This window comes from Amblyomma mixtum, chromosome 8, assembly GCF_055824585.1.
Source record: "Amblyomma mixtum isolate Tamu chromosome 8, ASM5582458v1, whole genome shotgun sequence".
NCBI classification, from domain to species: Eukaryota; Metazoa; Arthropoda; class Arachnida; order Ixodida; family Ixodidae; genus Amblyomma; species Amblyomma mixtum.
The window spans coordinates 75282363-75300074 of NC_143019.1; the positions used below are offsets into that span (position 1 = coordinate 75282363).

Sequence of the window (17712 nt, forward strand, 5' to 3'; positions counted from 1 at the left end):
ACCACCAAAGCGGCCGGTGCTAAAATTAAAATACCACTTGAAATATCGCAGGAAGAAAAGCAAAAGGATTATTAGGAAGCAGGTTGAATTTTCAAGCTTGAATCGGTCCTGTTTGGCCGTTATTTATAGCAGGTTACTTCTGCACTAGAAAGCCCCAACTTACACATGCTAGCTGAGCGTATAGACGCTTTCCAATAGTTAACAGAAACTATCAGTGCGCCGCAAGGATTTTTTTCCGAAAAGTTTATAGCGGCGAATGAACACAGTAAAAAGTAAGGGGAAGGACATTTTGACCAAGTTTCAGAAGGCTCACTGGTTCACAATCAAATTCATGATATTGTTCACAGCCCAACAAGAACGGGAAAAAACGAAAGACGAAAGAGTAAAACAAACAAGCGCTGACTATCAACTAGTTTTTATTGAAGAACAGAAGAGGTATATATAGAAACACTAATCAAGCACACTGCTGTTTTCTAGAAGGCACGTGGGAGTTCAGATACCTCAACTCCCGGATAAGGCAATCGAAGGGCTGCTGATACATAGACTGCCTTTCTGATGAATATATCAGAATATAGGATGAATATATTCTATATATTCTAATATATATATAGAATAAATATATAATATATTCTAGCCGCGCATGCTGCATTATTTCTTGTATATATCTTGTCGATATGGCAATGTTTAGCGCATCATTTGCTTTTTCATGAGACTCAGATCCGCTAAGAGAAGTCTTCAGAAACGTCTCATTGGACCCATTTGCCCGGTTGCCGTTATATGCTGGATTGGTCCTTTTCTCCTCAAGATTCATAGATCTCACTCCTGCGCCACTGCCCTGCGACTGCGAGGTGCTGCCACAGAGAGCGCATATGTGACCCAGGTTATTCTTTGCGAGAAACCTCTCCCGACCCATAGTTCCCGGCTCCGGGCCTTCTAACACGGTGGGCAGTTTACTGACAATCCAGTGAACAGGTTGTCATGACGCCCAGTGACCTGCAACATACGTGGCCCACCTGCCCCCTAGGCTCCTTCTGGGATTTTTCATGTCTTTTTCACTCACGGTCAACAAGGCCGATACCGACGACGACGCCGGCTTTCCTGCGACACCAGCTCTTTAACGCTGTACGCGGCAGATAGCAATGGGCTGTCTGTGGTGCCGCTGACAGCCCACTGAGTGATGCAAGGGAGTAGCAGAAAGTCGTCGACGTGGGTAAAGCACCGTATATACAGGTGCCTTTTTAAAGTGGCGAAAAATTTCATGTTTTTCAATCGTATGGTGTATTGTTTTCTTCATATAAGCGTGGCATATCGCGAAAGCAGGCTCAGGGCGGCATTTTTGTGGCTTGTCATATAGCAACCTTACAAGGAAACATAGTCAATGACACTCGTTATAAAAAGAAATCTATGAACAGGATTATAATACTCATTCCATTTAAACCGTGACTTTCGGGCTCTTCAGTACAGCCGTTAGCAGGTCTGTGTAAGTACCCCGAGGACCTTCTTGAGCAGCGAAAAAACGTACTCGTACAGCTGCCGCTTTTATTTCATTAAGCCCCCCCACCCCGCCTCTCTTCATTTGAACAGGGTACTCTACAATATCCCTTTTCATCCGTATCTATTCCATCGACCGCTCTATACATGGGCTTGTCAGGACTGATTTTTAATCGGTTTAATGCGCTACCAACAAAATAAATAATATCTAAGGTACAACAAAATCGATCAGAATGTTAATTTGCTTTTTTTTTACTTCCATGGATTTAGATATGCAGTCCGTCGGCGTAGACCGAATCTTGGGGGCCAGCTCTTGCAACTTAACATGAACTTTGCTGCCGTTGCTCCTCTGAGAGAAAGCCATGCCAAAACAGTAGCGCTCGAGTACCATCCATACACATCCGCCGAGGCACGTAGCCGCAGTCCTTCACTGATGAGAGCTGCAATCCTGGAGGGCAAGCTAGGGCGCTAGAGTGCCAGGATCCGATGCCCACGAAAACCTGTGGTGCAAACGCAGCCTCATCTACTGTTCGGCATTCAGAGGAAAGGCAGCGCCACGGGCTGAGTAGCTCCTGCACACTTCAACGCCGCGGACGGTGCAGCCGCAAAGGGCACCGACGGGACCATTGAGCGGCTCGGCCTCACGCCACCTGTCGTCGCCCGGCGTGTACTTCTCAACATCGGCAACCAGGGAAGTCCCTGCGTTCCAGGGAGGAGATTAAGAAAGCCATGGCATCGTAACGCAACCTCGGCCCTAGTGAAAGATTGGAAAGTAGCTTAAACGAGTCGAGGCCGCATGCAGAAGGTCTACATCATATGTCCGAAGCGCCATCCCTGATCACGGGAAGATATATTGTGCGAACTGGGCGATCTCTCCCTAAGACGCTCCTCGTATTTGGACATATAAAACGTCTGCAGTGGTAGCCGCGAGTATTAATATTACCATCAGATGCTAGGTGAACTTCGCTCGTGCGTTCGCGATCGCGCTTCTTGTGCTAATCCCCTCACGGAGCTTTCCTAACGCAACCTTTTCACCAAGTTATGACATGCGCTCCACAGCGAAGAATATCCAGAGTGCTCAGGTCAGCAGTGAGTGCTTCAAGCGGCTGCGTTCATTTAGTCCTCCCTGCTTTTGACGTCGACGTGCATTGTGCAATAGAGAACTGTGCGAGAATCGGCGACCACAATGATTGACTGGGCCGGGCACTTACCGTTGTAGCCGCCGATGACGTAGAGGTCATCGCCAAGCTGTGCCACCGCAAAGGAGCTGCGGGGAGTGCTGAGACTGGGCATCTCGCGCCAGCTGATCGGCAGGCTGGCCTCGCTGCATATTACTGCGAAAAGGCGGCACAGCAACAGCGCTAAGACATTGCTGTGTACATAATGCGGAGGAGAACGGTGCGTGAGTTCACCCTAAGCATACATGAAACATGAGCGTACTAATTTGTCTAGTTCCTGGGAATCCTGTACCCTGTAAATCCAGATCCTAGTGTTTCCTGACAAAGAAAAGGCGCTCTAATTTGCACAAGGTAGGCAGACACTTTAAGAGGGCTCGATGTAATTTTCCTACAGTTCCACATGGCAATGCTGTAATGAAGAAAAGCGCTGTAATTAGTGCAATATTGGTAGGTACCTGAACCGCGCTGTGAAAAGACAATTTAAAAACTGAGAATATGGAAATAGGAAGACGTAGAGGAAGGCTGGCACTGAATTGCTACCGCCTGTGCTTTTTCTGAAGGGCGGACAAATTGATGCTGGACATTATCGATTGAATATCCCGTTCAAACGAGAAAAACGCCGCTTTGACTGAGAACACAATTTTCAACCTGCAAAATGCAAACGACTAAAAGGAAGCGAGCACAAGCCGTTTTCGCAAAGCAATAGTGGTATGTCAAGACAGCTTTGAGCAAGCAAAATCTTTGAGAACTAGGATGTTCTGCCATTTTCTTGCAAGCAGCTTTCACAGAGTTGTATTTCATGCTCGACGACAGGAGTTCAAAGCAAATTTCGGTAAGCCTGTTTCATTTCTGAAAATTGTTTTCGCAGATGTAAAAAGTTAACTAGCGTTACTTGTGGGTCCAAGTCCTATTACTAACAGCTGCTGAACAGAAGGAGCACCAAGCAGAGCTGGCGAACTAGCATTGTGCGCTCGTGAATTAAATACATTTTGATCACGCACGCGTAGAAAATTGCACAGAAGATAAAAACTAAAATCTAAATAGCTGATATCGTATATTGTCATCTATTATGGGAGAGATAATCAATTTTTCTTTCTCAATAAGTGATCAGTACAACACTCACGCGTGTGGCGCTTTTTTCAGAACAGAAAACTTCGATTTTTCTGTGCTGGGCTGATCGATAAACGAAGAAATGATGACGCTGCTGAACAAACAGGCAGCCCACATATGCTGGCGGTAGCGAGTCGCCGGAGTAGGAGTGTCTCTTCCTTATTGTAGCGTCTGTCGAGCTGTTATACTTCCTGAACCAATCGGCCTGGCTAATTCCGCTACTGATTCGTGATCTCATCGCCCTCCGAACCTTCTTCCTTCCCCTACTACGCTTGCCTTCTCTTGGAATCCACTCCGTTGCCCTTAAGGACCACTGGTCACCTTCGCCTGACACGTCCTGCCCAAGCCCATTTATTACTCTTGATTTCGACTACGATGTCATTGACCCGCGTTTGTTATCTCACCCACTCTGCCCGCTTCCGATCTCTTAACGTTACAGCTATCATTTCCAGATATATACTAAGCAAACTAATTAAAGGCCTTTTTAAACTAATTCACCCGAAGCCTTTGAGTGTACGTTCAGCGCGAGCGCGCCTGCTCTCACCCTTGTCCAGCCGGCGTCGTCCGTCGAAGCCTCCAATGACGTAGAGCACTCCGCAGTGCACCAGCATGCGGTGGCTGCAGCGTGGGCCCGGCAGCGGTTGGACTAGGCTCCACGAGTTCAGGGAGGGCGTGTAAACCTCGACGCTTTGGAGGACGCGGCCCCCGTTAAAACCGCCGCTGATGAATATGCGACCTGCGCGAAGGACGACTGTTCAGGTGACCGTACACCCCATCCATTTCCAGCAAATAGAAAACAGCCATGGAGCAAGAGATGAACGGACGATTACGGTAGTCTACCGGGTAATGCAACCATCGTAGCCGTGGCAGCTGCTGCCTGCCACAGCTGGCTGATGGGGTGCTACGCTGCTAGCTACCCTCCGGGATCTCCCCGTGGCAGCCACCTTCCAGCTGTCCATTCATACGCTCTCGCCGTGGCAGGTGGTGCTTCGCTCCGGTACCACCTAGAAATATGCCACACGGCTAAACACGTTGTCAGGTGGTTTATTGCGCCGAATAAGTCGATCCTGACGGCTACATGTGGAATGAAGCAACCGGCCCCTAAGAACTGCGCTCTAACTGACAGTTGAAGGAAGTCTGTTGATTTCAGTATAGGACTAGTGCTTTATTGGGCAGTAACCTCTTACGGCATCTTGCAGAGAGCGTTGCTACCGGGATTAGAACCCATAAGAAAGGCTAGAGAGGCAACAGCGAAAAGGAAGGAAGCATCCGTGAAACCGAGCATGGAACTCGATTTTCGCAGTTAGGCCAAAAAAGCGTTTTAGGTTCAGCTAGAACTTCGCTTTTCGCTTCGGTTCCGGTGTTCGTATCCATTGTTCACTGGCGGAAGTTGATCAAATAGGGTTAATGGGCTAATACTCATGTATGCGGAATTCGTCATTCTCTACATTCCGATGTCCCTGGGATTCCTTATGCCATTCCTGGCGCAGTGGTGCAGCGGTTAAGCGATGCGATGCGGTGCTACCACTATGGGCTGCTGCCATCGGTGGGACTTGTGAGACCAAGGTTACCCTTCTTGAGCGGCCTCTGGGGACCAGTCATTAATTTAACTGCCACATGCCACGGTGAGCAGTGACAAGAGGGCAACATGAGTCGACCCACTGGCTGTGTGAAGAGAGGTAAGACGCAGAGAACGAGTAGATTTATAGGAAAAAGAAAACACAGATGGAGGGCAAAAATAACTCAGCGACAGACGACCGCGTCGTTTTCTCGGCGTCTGTCGATTGCAAAGCGTTGCGCTCAAGGTACCGCTGCTGCCTGTCCTATACTGAGCTAGAAACAATGGACAAAACAGAAAATTAGTACCGTGTCTTTACATACATGCGGCATCACATTGATTTAACGAAAGACCAATCCACCGTGTTGATAACCAGAGAGTTTGATGGTAACTGGTACTGCCGTCGCGTGCCCGCAAAGAAGGCTGTTGAATTCATGATTTGTGCCTCGCTTGTAGGCGTAAGCAGCTTCAAGAAGTGTCTGCGGCGGCTGACGTCATATACTAGTATGCCACAAAAAAGAAAACAAAATAAAAAATAAGACGCTTGATGGCCAGTGCTACCAGAGCTTGGCACTCAATTTATTTGAATAGCTATGTTTCTTGACGAATATTTTCCTTGGCTGTTTATATGTGTAGGAACTAACGTCCTTTGTGTCTGGTTTCCGCTACGTGTTCTCGCACCATTAACAGGTCTGGTCTTGTCCTGCCATTAATATATAGGCGAATCATCGATGTGGGTATGTGTGCTCAGTTGGGAGTGGTTTTTGGTCCGGTCCTTTTTCGATCTGTGTGGTCTGTGTATATTTAACAAAAATAAGAAAGGTTCCTAATTGACTTAGGTTTCTCACGTGGCAGCTACTCACCATTAAAGGCGCAAGCAGAGCCGTCGCTGCGCCGCGTTCTCATGGGAGAGACCATGGTCCATTGGTTCCTGAGAGGCTCATACCGCTCCACACTTCTCGTCCTCTCGACGCCTGCGGCGGGGGATTGAAGTCAAGCACCCCGTCAGTCTACATTCATCTCTCGACGCAAGTGAAGCTTGAGGAAAATTATTCTCTCGTACAACGCCATTCACAGACCTGATATGGTCAGAATCTCATGTGTCTAGTATACCTGCCCTCCTGGAAAAAGGCCTTACTGTTTACACGAGGCACGAATGCCTACTGTACTATCATTTCAGACATGGCCAGTACACTTCCCTTAACTCGGCTTAATCTCACCATTGCTCTGGTTCATAACCTGCTTTAGAAGAAAACCAAAACCCCATTGGCCCCTCCCAGAATTCTTAACTTTAGAGGATCTTCGGATCCTTTTTCTAGTACTACCACTATTCTTGGACATCGCTTTTATTTCGGAGACCACACGTAGTGAAAGTTGACAGGACAATGGGAAGTTTTATCAAAGAAATTGTCTTTTTTGAGTCGTCAAAAAGAACACCAGCAGAAATAATGTTAATAGGGCGGCAACTTTCCTGCTTCGCCACTCTTATAATCCATGGCGCCGAGAGTATTGATTAATTGTCCTCTGCATGTGGCTTTTATTTATTTCTGTAGTTGCACTTTGTAGTCAAACACACAAACCAACACATTTGCACTATGCTTCTTCAGGAACCAAGGAACCATATCCAAAAGCGCTGCTAATGAATATATACAAGGCGCCCTCTAAGAAACACAGACTTTAACTGGAACTTGGAACAAGTATATCCTAGAAGCAGCCGTCATATTAATGGAAATAGTATAGGGCAGGAAGCGACAAGCTGCAGTAAGGCTGCCTCTTAGCTACACTTCGCATCATGATACTCTGCAATCATTAAACGAAGTGTACGTCGGAAAGAGTTCTACCTAATAAGAGCACTGTCGCCTCAAAATATGCCCAAACAACACGTTTTCTCCATACACGTCATTCTTCCAACTAACTTGTTTTGTACAGTAAACCTAGCAGACCACACGATCGCAACACGCCAAGATGTGACCCCCTAATTTCACTATGCTGGCAGAACAAATAACGAAGTTAATAAATGATTTTTCAATAAAACACTGAAAGCATTTCAAGCTTTTCGCACACCTTTTCATTCCAATAAGGTTGGCGTCCGTTTAAGACGCTATTGCGGTGGAGTGGTTTGTCGCTGGTAGGCGGCGAAGACGAAGCGAAAACGAATGCACAAAGATATTAACGTTGGCAATACACAAGATGTTGCAAGATGCTTCAGTAGATGAGTAAGAAAAATATTCGAAGTCAAGTAATGATCGCCTAAGCAGGCTGAAGAACGCGGTATGCGAGAGGGTTATAAGAGAAGGAGGAATGGATATTAAGCACGTTCAAATTTTTCTAGCATTTTTTTTGTGTGTGCGGCGCTACTGAAATCATTTTGTCAGTGCTAACTCTCGTCAACGATGCTTAAAAAACAGATTCTTACAAACTGTACTCGTTATGAAGCTAAAACAATGACAATATTTGTTACAAAATACGAATTCTTTCGCGGTACAGCAGCAGTCCTTTCTTCACCCCCTGATGGGCGCTAGAGCAATCCTAGACAGTCACAAAGCGATCCTCACCAGTGTGCCCTCCGATGGCATAGATGTGGTCGCCCAGAACTGCAGTAGCCACGTAGGCACGCGTGAAGAGCATGGGCGAGTGGTGGTGCCACGTGCAGCTGTCCAGATCGAAGCTGTCCACCGAGCGAAGGTAGGAGCTCAGCTTCAAGCCCCCGATCACGAACAGCTGCCGCCTCCATTGCACAACTCCGTGGTACGCCCTGCACAAGGGGGGTACACCTGCTTGAAGTGAAAGCAGGCTGTGTCGCACTCCTCTTGAAGACTACCACATTCACTTTGAAAGCGAACTTTGCTTCATCACGCACATGTTCGATCGCTTCAAACCTGCCAAATGTGTGAGGTTGGCAATATAGGATCGCTTCATTTTTTTAAATGTTAACTGTGAAATAGACGGTAAGCACTGGAACGGTATTCGGAGTTGCATTTACTCTGACGCCACCGGATATATGAACCTTAAGCACAGGTGCTTAGCCAAGTAAAGCTGCTTATTGAGAATAGGTTCTTTTATGACAAGGGCCGAATTTTCACAATCTTCATGTAAGTTAAAAACACTCCACGTACTGTAGGACACGTTGCGCTGCAAAATATGCCTTGTGTATGCATCCCAACAAGTTTCTCCTCGAAATGTGCATGCCCCCTTGAAAACGCCGATCATACCCCATGTGAAATATAGGCCAGAGGAAGGAAGGACAGTGTATTCAACCCACACACAGAACATTTCAAAACGAATTGCTTGTTCATTGCCGTTCAAACCACGAAGAACAAAGCCAGGAAGGCACTTCGTGGAGAGGGGCAAGCGAGACCTACAACTGGTCGCCAGGCACTTCGATTCTTACAGGCAGGATGATATGTACGAGTATCATACGGAATCCTTGAACCAGCTCATGTCTGGTTCATGTCTGAAGCACAACCGCTCCAGAGCCGCCGTGGTGGCTTAGTGGTTATGCTCCTAGTCTGCTGACCCAAATGACACGCGTTCGATCCCGGCCGCCGCTGCCATATTTCGATAGGGGCGAAATGCTAGAGGTCCGAGTACTGAGAGATGTGAGTGCACTTCGAAGACCCCAAGAGGTCGAAATTATTCACAGCTTTCTACTACGGTGTCTCCCATAGTCTGAGTCGTTTTGGAACGTTAAAGCCTATAGCACAAAACCTACGGCTCTATTAACATGCGCTGACATTCTCCGTTAGGTGAGCCACATGGACACTTCATTAGGTGGGCTGAAAAATGAAAGGATTTAACGCAGGTAGCTCGAGTACATGTGCGAAAGCAAGGGACACTTCGGTTCAGCCTTAAGGACTTTATTAGGTTAACATACATATATCCAGAACTGATCATTATTTACATAACCTTCTTACATCGCAGCCGTACCACTACCAGCGCAGTGGCGTAGTGGTTAAACAGTGCATCACTGCACTGGCAGGTGGTTGTTTCTATCACAGCCACCTGTTGGGATTGGGCGACCCATGTTTTTCTTCCCGAGTTGCAACCTCGCGAAAGATGTTAAATTTAAGTGCCACTTACCACGTGACCAGGTTGTCATGAAGCCACATGATTACGGGATCTTGGTGGCTCGACACCTGCCTCCTATCGGCTATAGCTGGCGCGACGCTCCTCCCAACTTACTCGAACTTCTTCACATTGGGTACAGCTTGCGCGATGGTGTTTCGAACTGACCCTAGCTTGCCCGAATAACTACGGTAAGCTCGGGTTAGTTTGGAGCACTAGACGAGATAATAATTATGCTCGAGGATGATACGACTGGAATAGTGCTTTCGCATAATACAAATTACGCGACCTCTCTGCCTCGCCTCCCAGCCCATCTCAATACCGAGCAGTTTGATCAAAAGCGAGAAGTCTATCGGGGACCATAGTCTCGGAAAGCCGAGTTTATCACAAATTGTCTGCAAGCAAATGCGAACGAAGTGTGTGCATTGCAGCCTCGCGGAACAAACGCAGTATCTATAGAATAGTTTATGAACCATTCCAACATGCGAGCACTATCATAGTAACTATGGTACTGAAAGGCCCTTCTAACACACTACCGTCATGAGCAAGAAAGAGTGGCTGCGCTTGGGTGGACGTCAATGAGTAATTACTCCCTTATTACAAATCTCCACCACCTTAGGGGATTGCCCTAAATATTTGGTGAAAGAGTAATTATATAATAAAAACTTGCGACTTGCCTGGGCTCAACCTCTTTGCTCTGAAACTGAAACCAGCGGTTCACGCGGTGGTCGAAGGTCTCGATGGTTGACTGCGCGCGTCCTTTGCTCCAGCCGCCGACCACAAAGATCAGCTCAGACGGCAATCTCGGCAGCCACCGTTCCGGATTAGCCAACCCACAGGTGTCGCAGTGCGCTTTCTTCAGAGGCACGACGCCTGTCAGACAAGAGAAAGCAAGCGTAGCAGGCCGTAACAGAAAGTTAGGTGGGCAGATGAGATTGAGAATTATGCAGGGATACGGTCCCCGCAGCTTCCTAAGGACAGGGTTAATTGGAGAGACATGGGAAAGGCCTTTGCTCTGCACTGGACGTAGTCAGGCTGATGAAGGTGACAAACGTACAGGCAGTGCCCTTATCACAATAAAAACTGCATTTATACAGGCGTCCACGCATCTAGAATAAAATTCACAAACCCACACTGCTTGCAGGTCTATGTGGATATAATTCACACCTAGTGGTGTCTATAACTAAGGAGTGAGGTATCAGTGTGGTGAGGTGCCATTTGTTTGCAGGAAAATGCACCGCTCGAACGCGTACACACAGGTGGCGGAAAACGTACGTTCTAAAATAAACGAGGCTTGTGGTCACAGTGTCCCTGTGTGTTCAAAAGTTGAGGTTACCGGCGCCCGCACACTTCTTCGGTAAATCAATGGCGTAGGCGCCACGTTGAGTGGAAGCATCAACCTCGCCTAATGATCAAATACTACAGCTACCCTCCGCTTACGTAGTTCGGAGATGGATCGTTACGCAAGCAGGCTCAGCCACTGAAGCTGTGTGGAAATGCACCGAAATAGCGTAAGAAACGGAGCATGTGTTCGCGCCGACCACTGGAGCGTAGCTTTGCGGTCCGGCGAAGCTGAGGCTCTGAATTTCTGTATTGGTTATACAATGCAGCAAGAATTCTGAGTAAAATGTCGGTGTTAGAGCTGAGCTAAGCATGGCGACTAATATTTCGTGATGAGCGCTAAGAAGTTACACAGCCTCACAAAGTGACGGTTTTGAATGAACCGAGGCGGTCATGATGGACATGTAAGAAAAAAATAGTGTTCAATGTTTTGATGTAGGAAGTTATACACGAAGTCCGAATATCTCAGAACGACAGGGAACTGCAGAAGAAAACGCGGGGTGCTCAATCAGAAGACGCGAACTGCCCTGCAACAGTGGCTGACCTTGGAATCCGGTAAACCACCACGCGCCTGCAGTCGATGTTGCACCATACCACGGAAGCTTCTAATAATTTGTCATTTACGTGAGTCGCTTTAGCACCATTGTTAAGACATACTACAGCATGAAAAATGTTGCGTTGGGCACAGTGGCACCGCCGTGTTTAGAAAGGACGCGTTGTGCTTGACAGAGAGAGACCGACTTCGCAATAAAGAGGATATCCGTCTGCCAAAAATATATATCTAGCTACAGAACTCTGTTATAAAAAAAACGCTAAAAAGTGATAAAACAGAAAAAGTCTCCAAGAAACCACTGCAATACTGCAGTGAAGTAATTCTTTTCGAAGACCAGTTAGTACCTTCATTAGGCTGGAATGTATGATCGGCTGAGAAAAGTGTTATAGATCAATAAGAAAGCGCAATAGCGTTCGATGCCGCTCCTGTTGTGCCTATAGTTGTTTCAGTCAATTTGGCGACGTTTCATTCAGAAACTCAAGCAGTCATGTCTGTACGTTTCGAACGATGTACTTACTATCGTGGTGTGCAGGCTCTTCCACATTGTTTTCACCGGCCAGATCAGCAGCTTCTACTTTGGCAGCAGCTCTAGGTGCCACTGCATTCGCGGCTACGACTGCGGCTTCGAGTAGTGCTGTGGCAGCAGCCGCGACGGCGTTGAGAGCGACAAAGGCCTCTTCAGCAGCGCCTAGATTTTTCGCGTCAGCTGCGCCCGGGCTTTTACCCAGTTTGGAATCAGCTGTTCGCGGCGGCTCAGTCTCTAGCTCGCGCAGTTTGAGCAAGACCGGGTTCTCCGAGCACTTGCAAGGGCCAAGTTTCAGTGCCTCGGTAATTTCCTCCTGGAAATCGGCTCCCTCAGCCAGCGCCGGCCAGCGCTCCCGGAACATGTCGAGGGCCCTGCGAGCGGAGCAAAGATGGAATTGCTGAAAGTACGAACAATAATCGGAGATGCGAAAGAGTATGTTGCCTAATTTCGAAGAATACTTCCACTCTATTATGGTTATATCAGTCGTGCTTGGGTAACCACAAGAGTGACTTCAGCATCGCAACGATATGGAATCATAAGCAGGGTTTTGTCTGAAGAACTTAGCGCCGAAAAAATGCATTGCAGGCTACACTGCTGCAATTCCATGCCCTGCTTATCTGCGCACCAGACACTAGCGTCCTCATTTGGCTGCCAGTAGCCAACACCACGTTACTAAAGCGGTATATTTTACTCTAGTAATTTGGACAGACTTTCTGCGCGTACTTGGGGATTACAATGGCTGAAACTTCTACTGGCTCCAACGTATGACCAATAAAGCACTTCCTACGCTCTCAAAGCTTTTTGCAACAGCCAGGAAAAATCAATATTGTGTACCAATCATTCTAAATTTCGGTGGTGGTTTTGGGTATCCAGCGCCACCTTGCATGAAGCGACAGTGGGCGAACAAGAACCGTTTCGCTGCATTCCTAGATTCTGCTCCAACATAGCTCTGCATATTTTCGCACTGCTGGCAACACTATGGACTGAGGTTTTATGCTTTACAAATTGTACTTGCAGCTGGCGCACCTACCTTCTCATGTGCCCTAGAATGAGCTAGAGCACTCAATAAAAATTGTCTTTAGTTTCTAGGCTGTTAGCCCTATCGCGTATCGCCCGTCATGTGGTGAATAAAACATGATATAAGGTGCACAATACTATTCAGTTCCGGATCGATTCCGTGCACCTGGGAACCTTTAACGTGTATAAAATCAAAGTATATGACGTTCTTTTTAGTTCGCATTTCAGGAAATACAGCTGCTGTGGCCAGGATTGACAGTTCTTTGAATACTTAAGCCAAACGCTATACACACTGATCTAATTAATGCGGCCGGCGCGTAATAAATAACGGCGTTGCGCTTTCTGTGGCTAAATTCATTTTGCCATAGAAAAAGTAATCGGTTAAGTTGTGCAAGTGCTATTTGCTTGCTATCTTTCTCCAGTTTTGGGCTATTTTCTTTAGGGTTGGCGAACTCAGCTTCTCTCACGATACGTGAGGTAGGCAACACGTCGGCCGTAATGGATTCAAGAATTCTCCCTCTACGCTGTTGCTTTTTGGGTACTGTAACATTGAGATGGAGGTGCAAAATTATCTATCTCCCCTACAGCCCCTCGACTGATAGTCGTGCACAGCCACAAACTCCGCAGGAACTTTTCGCAGCCTGTTAAAAGTCAGCACTCCACTTCAAACGCATTCCTTTTTAACCGTAGGATATCGCCGTTGCCAGGAGCCTGTGCAGAGGAACGTTCGACATCTGTCGAAAATATTAGCCAACGTTTTGGTTCCAACTGGCGCAGTAGCACTCCTGCAGCTCCCGCAGGATTTCTCCCGTACCATAAGGGTATTAATCCTGCATGCCTTCCTCGGGCAGCGCTCCTAGAAAGGTCACCGCGAAGATGTTTCACTCTCGAGGGGTATTGATACGGATGCAAAGAAAGCTATTCTTCATTAACGACGGGCAAACTCGGGAGGCATCATATTTCTGAAAGAGCCACGACGTCGACAGCGTTTGCAGGTAACTCACAGGGCGTTTTATTCGCTAACAAATAATACTGCACGAATCCATACCCTATTGCGGGTAGGACCCTCGTTCAACCAATTTTTAGTTAACCCAAACTCACTGTGGCTGACAGCACCCTATCCGGACACACCGCAGAAGCCCGGGCAACATGAAGGTGTCTCTTGCTCCGGCGGCGGAGTGCCAGCGTGCGATCGCCTCTAACACGTCCTCCTCACGCAAGACATTGAGCTCCGGAGAAGCTAGCAGGTCATACAGCAGCCAATACGGCGTCTCTCCGAAGTCCTCGCTGAGGCGCCACACCTGCGTCGGGCGTACTATCTTTCAAGAAAGGTACAAGGTATTCAAAAAAGGGGGAATGAGATGTTATTTAGGTTCCTTTGTTTATTCGCCGTGCACCGAAACTCGGACCTTCTCCTTCGGAGTTGCACTGACTGAAAGTGTGGATTTCACACTCGAGTAGAAGCTCTCGTCTCTCTCTACCAGTGTGGTATGGCTCTTTGTTTCAGCAAACTGCTCATGGTATTGAGTACCGCATTCTCACTTAAGGACGTCAGCTAAACGTGCAGCTCTGTTCCTTATTTGGAAGGCATCGCAATTCCAAAAAAAAAGCTGATTCAGGAACACACACTCTGCCATCTTCGCTGTGCAGCGCTACACAAGCTTCCAGGAGGCGAATGGATCACAGATGGCGTCTCTATGGTCTGCAAATAGCTGAAGACCTTCGCGATCATACTTACATGTCCAAGTCACGCTACGCTTCCCTACGGTCATTTTCTTAAATCGCCGCTGGTATTAAAATAAGCATGGGTATCAACCACCGCATCCGCAAGCAATTTCTCAAGATTGCCGAATGTGATCATAAGAGAAAACGGTTAGTTTGAATGTGAGACCCAAGCGCTACTTGCGCGAAAAATCGGAACAGGAAAATGCTTACGCCATTAGGACGCCTTGAAGAGTTTTGTATGCTATCTTCCTCGAGATAGCACAAAACTCCTCGATAGAGGAAGTAAATTGCGGATGCGGACTTTTATGTCTCCGTGAAAGCTGATGGCCCCACGAAAATTCTACCCTATTTTGTGAAGCTGTACTGAACTTGGCCTAAGGTTCCGAACGTGTACATAAAGAAAACCAGGCCGGCTGTAGAATGGGGTCGGCTCCTCACCTCGTCGAAGTGTTCGCGTGCGTAGGCCATTACAGTGTCGACAAATTTCAGGTCTTTGTAGCGACGCGAGAGCAGGGCATGCTCAGGCAGTTCTCGGGCGCCAAGAACCGCAGCAGCACTTGCAGGCACTTCTTCCGGGGCACGTCCAGAAGTAGCATGTCCGCGGCTTCAAGGACGTCCAGGACGTTTTTACCGCTCACAAACAGCTGCAGCGCACGATTGCACGCTAATGTGGCGCCACCTCCGGAAAGACTATCAGATTGTCGGTTATGACATGGCAAGTTGCGCATTCAAATATTCAGGTATTCGGTACCCAGCGCGACAAATCAAGGCACTGATGTTTTGCAGGCACGAATTTGGTACCGTGTTACTAGAGCTATTTCATTTTTGGTCGTTTTTCCGCTGGCTCGCTTCCCGCGTTGTCTAGATATGTGCGCCCACACATCAGTGCTTTTGTAGCACTGTCATCAGTAGGGCTACAAAAGACCTAAACAGATGGGGTTAAAGCTCTTATCGTCATTTAAGCTTTCCCACTTCTCTGTCTACTACAGTGTGAATTGCGATGCACTTTTCGGGTCACGCATTTGAGCGGAATGTGATGTAGTCAGGCTGATGATGATGATGATGATGCACTAAGCAGCCTAATGCCATGGGCTCTAGTGATGGCTGTGTTACGAGCGTCGGAGCGTCTGTGCTGCGTTCTTCCTTAATTACACATACGCGTGTTTTGAGAGTGGGGACAGAACGGACGTCACTACTTATTTGAGTTTCGCCGAATAGCGTAGGCAGACAACCTTTAAAACAGGCTTGGGCTCACATGCACGCACGCAGATACAGTCCAGGATGTTGGTAATGTAAAGGCTTTTAGCGCAAAACGACTAAGAAAAGACGGGGATAGAACACAGACACAAAGGAGCGCTTCGTGGAGCGCTTTGAGCGCTCGTTTGTGTCTGTGTTCTATCCCCGTCCTTTCTTAGTCGTTTTGCGCTAAAAGCCTTTACATTACCAAGATGAACCAACTCGCCCAGCAGAACGTGTTACTGAAGTCCAGGCTGTACTTCATGGAGATGTGCGGATTGGCATAACTAATATACTGACAGTTTTCGTGTCTAGAAAAGCAGGCGGCAGCCTGCCGGCACTTACCTGGTCCGTGTACATAAATGTAAGCAGCACGTCGAGCGCGGAGCCCGTGACCCCGGAGACGAAGACTTCCCTGGGCGAACCATAGCCCTCATCCAAGAGGGCCCGAAAGTAGGGGCTCGAGACTCGGAGGAAGCCCCGCTGCGCCAGGAATTCGCCGCCGTCCATCGTGCGCAGGCGGCAGTCCGCGGACAAGGCGCCGCCAGGTAGCAGCCCGCAGTGCCAGAACATGACGGCTGCTCAGAGGAGTAAAGCACCGCTGGCCCTCGGCTGTTCCGACTCCGTAGACGTGGCACGAGCCTCGCGCTACTTCTTCTTCTTCTTCTTGCGGATGCTTCTTCTTCTTCTTCATCCTCTTAAGAACGGCACATACCCACATTGGCGAATTCGCCAAGGTGCAGTGGCATAAACAAGGAAATTTCTATAGGCAATAACGACAAAATATCGAAGCCAAGCGTGAATTTTGAAAAATGTATCGTTAAAAAACGACAGAACATTATTCAAAGTTAAATAGCGAATAACATTTTGTTAAAAAAAGGAAGAAAAACTCCAAGAGATTTAAAAGAGTTTGCAAATCAGCTGCCATTATGTAATCATAGAGAATCCCACAAATTGAACCCTATACAAATGCATTGGCTCTCACACCGAGCGATAATGACACCGGCAAAGATAACGAAGAGAGGGACTATAGGTAAATCTTTGTCCATTGAGCCCGAGGACATCATCATCATCAAATCTTTGTCTGAAGTGAGAACTTTGGGCAGTAGAGAAGGAAATGGTCTACAGATTAAACGTCCCCGAATGAGTCACATAGGTTTATATAGGTTCATCAGGGACCACCCAGATCTCCATTGATTTAAATTTAAATTTGGAATCCTGCACCGCAAACAAACAGGTCATTGATACCTCAAACAGCCTGGTTTGACACGACCGGACGTTACAATTATATGATAACTGCGGATATTCAGGGGTGTTTACTAAGGGATCGCGTAACCTGGCTGATATTTGTTTGAACCGCTGCAACCTGGAAATCGCCAGCAGGCTGAAATTCGGGACGGGATGTGCCACTGACCAGTCAAGAGCTGACCTTGCTAAGTAATCAGCCACCTCGTTTGAATGAATGCCTGCATGGCCAGGAACCTAGACAAAACGGAATACATTTAAAGTGGATGGGACAAAAATCGCAGGAAACGCCTCAAAAAAATTTTTTTGTGATGTTTCCAGGGAGACTTGAAGTGACAAACAGTCAGCCAGGATTATAACGTGGGATACATGACATGGAGTTTTGTGCAGGGCCATTCCAAGAGCCCAACATTCCACAAAGAATATTGGAATATAATCCGGAATACGGACAGAATAGCTCCATGTAAAATCCTGCGAAAAGAGGCCAACTGAAGCTTTTTGGCAGATCACTGAGGAATCGGTAGAAAGCATCATACGGCTAGCCGTATGGCTGCGCTTAGGGTAATTAGTAATTACTCCCTGAGTAATTACTCCCTTATTACAAAGCTACTCCACCTTGGAGGATTCCCCTAAACATTTGACCAAAAGGGTTCTTTATTTGGAATTA

General features: G+C 47.5%; 1 pseudogene; it reads right to left on the reverse strand.

Annotated features, from left to right (window-relative positions):
- Positions 1-2014: 2014 nt before the first annotated feature.
- LOC149333044 (kelch repeat and BTB domain-containing protein 12-like) lies at positions 2015-16373 on the reverse strand (annotated as a pseudogene).
- Between the last annotated feature and the right edge of the window lie 1339 nt (positions 16374-17712).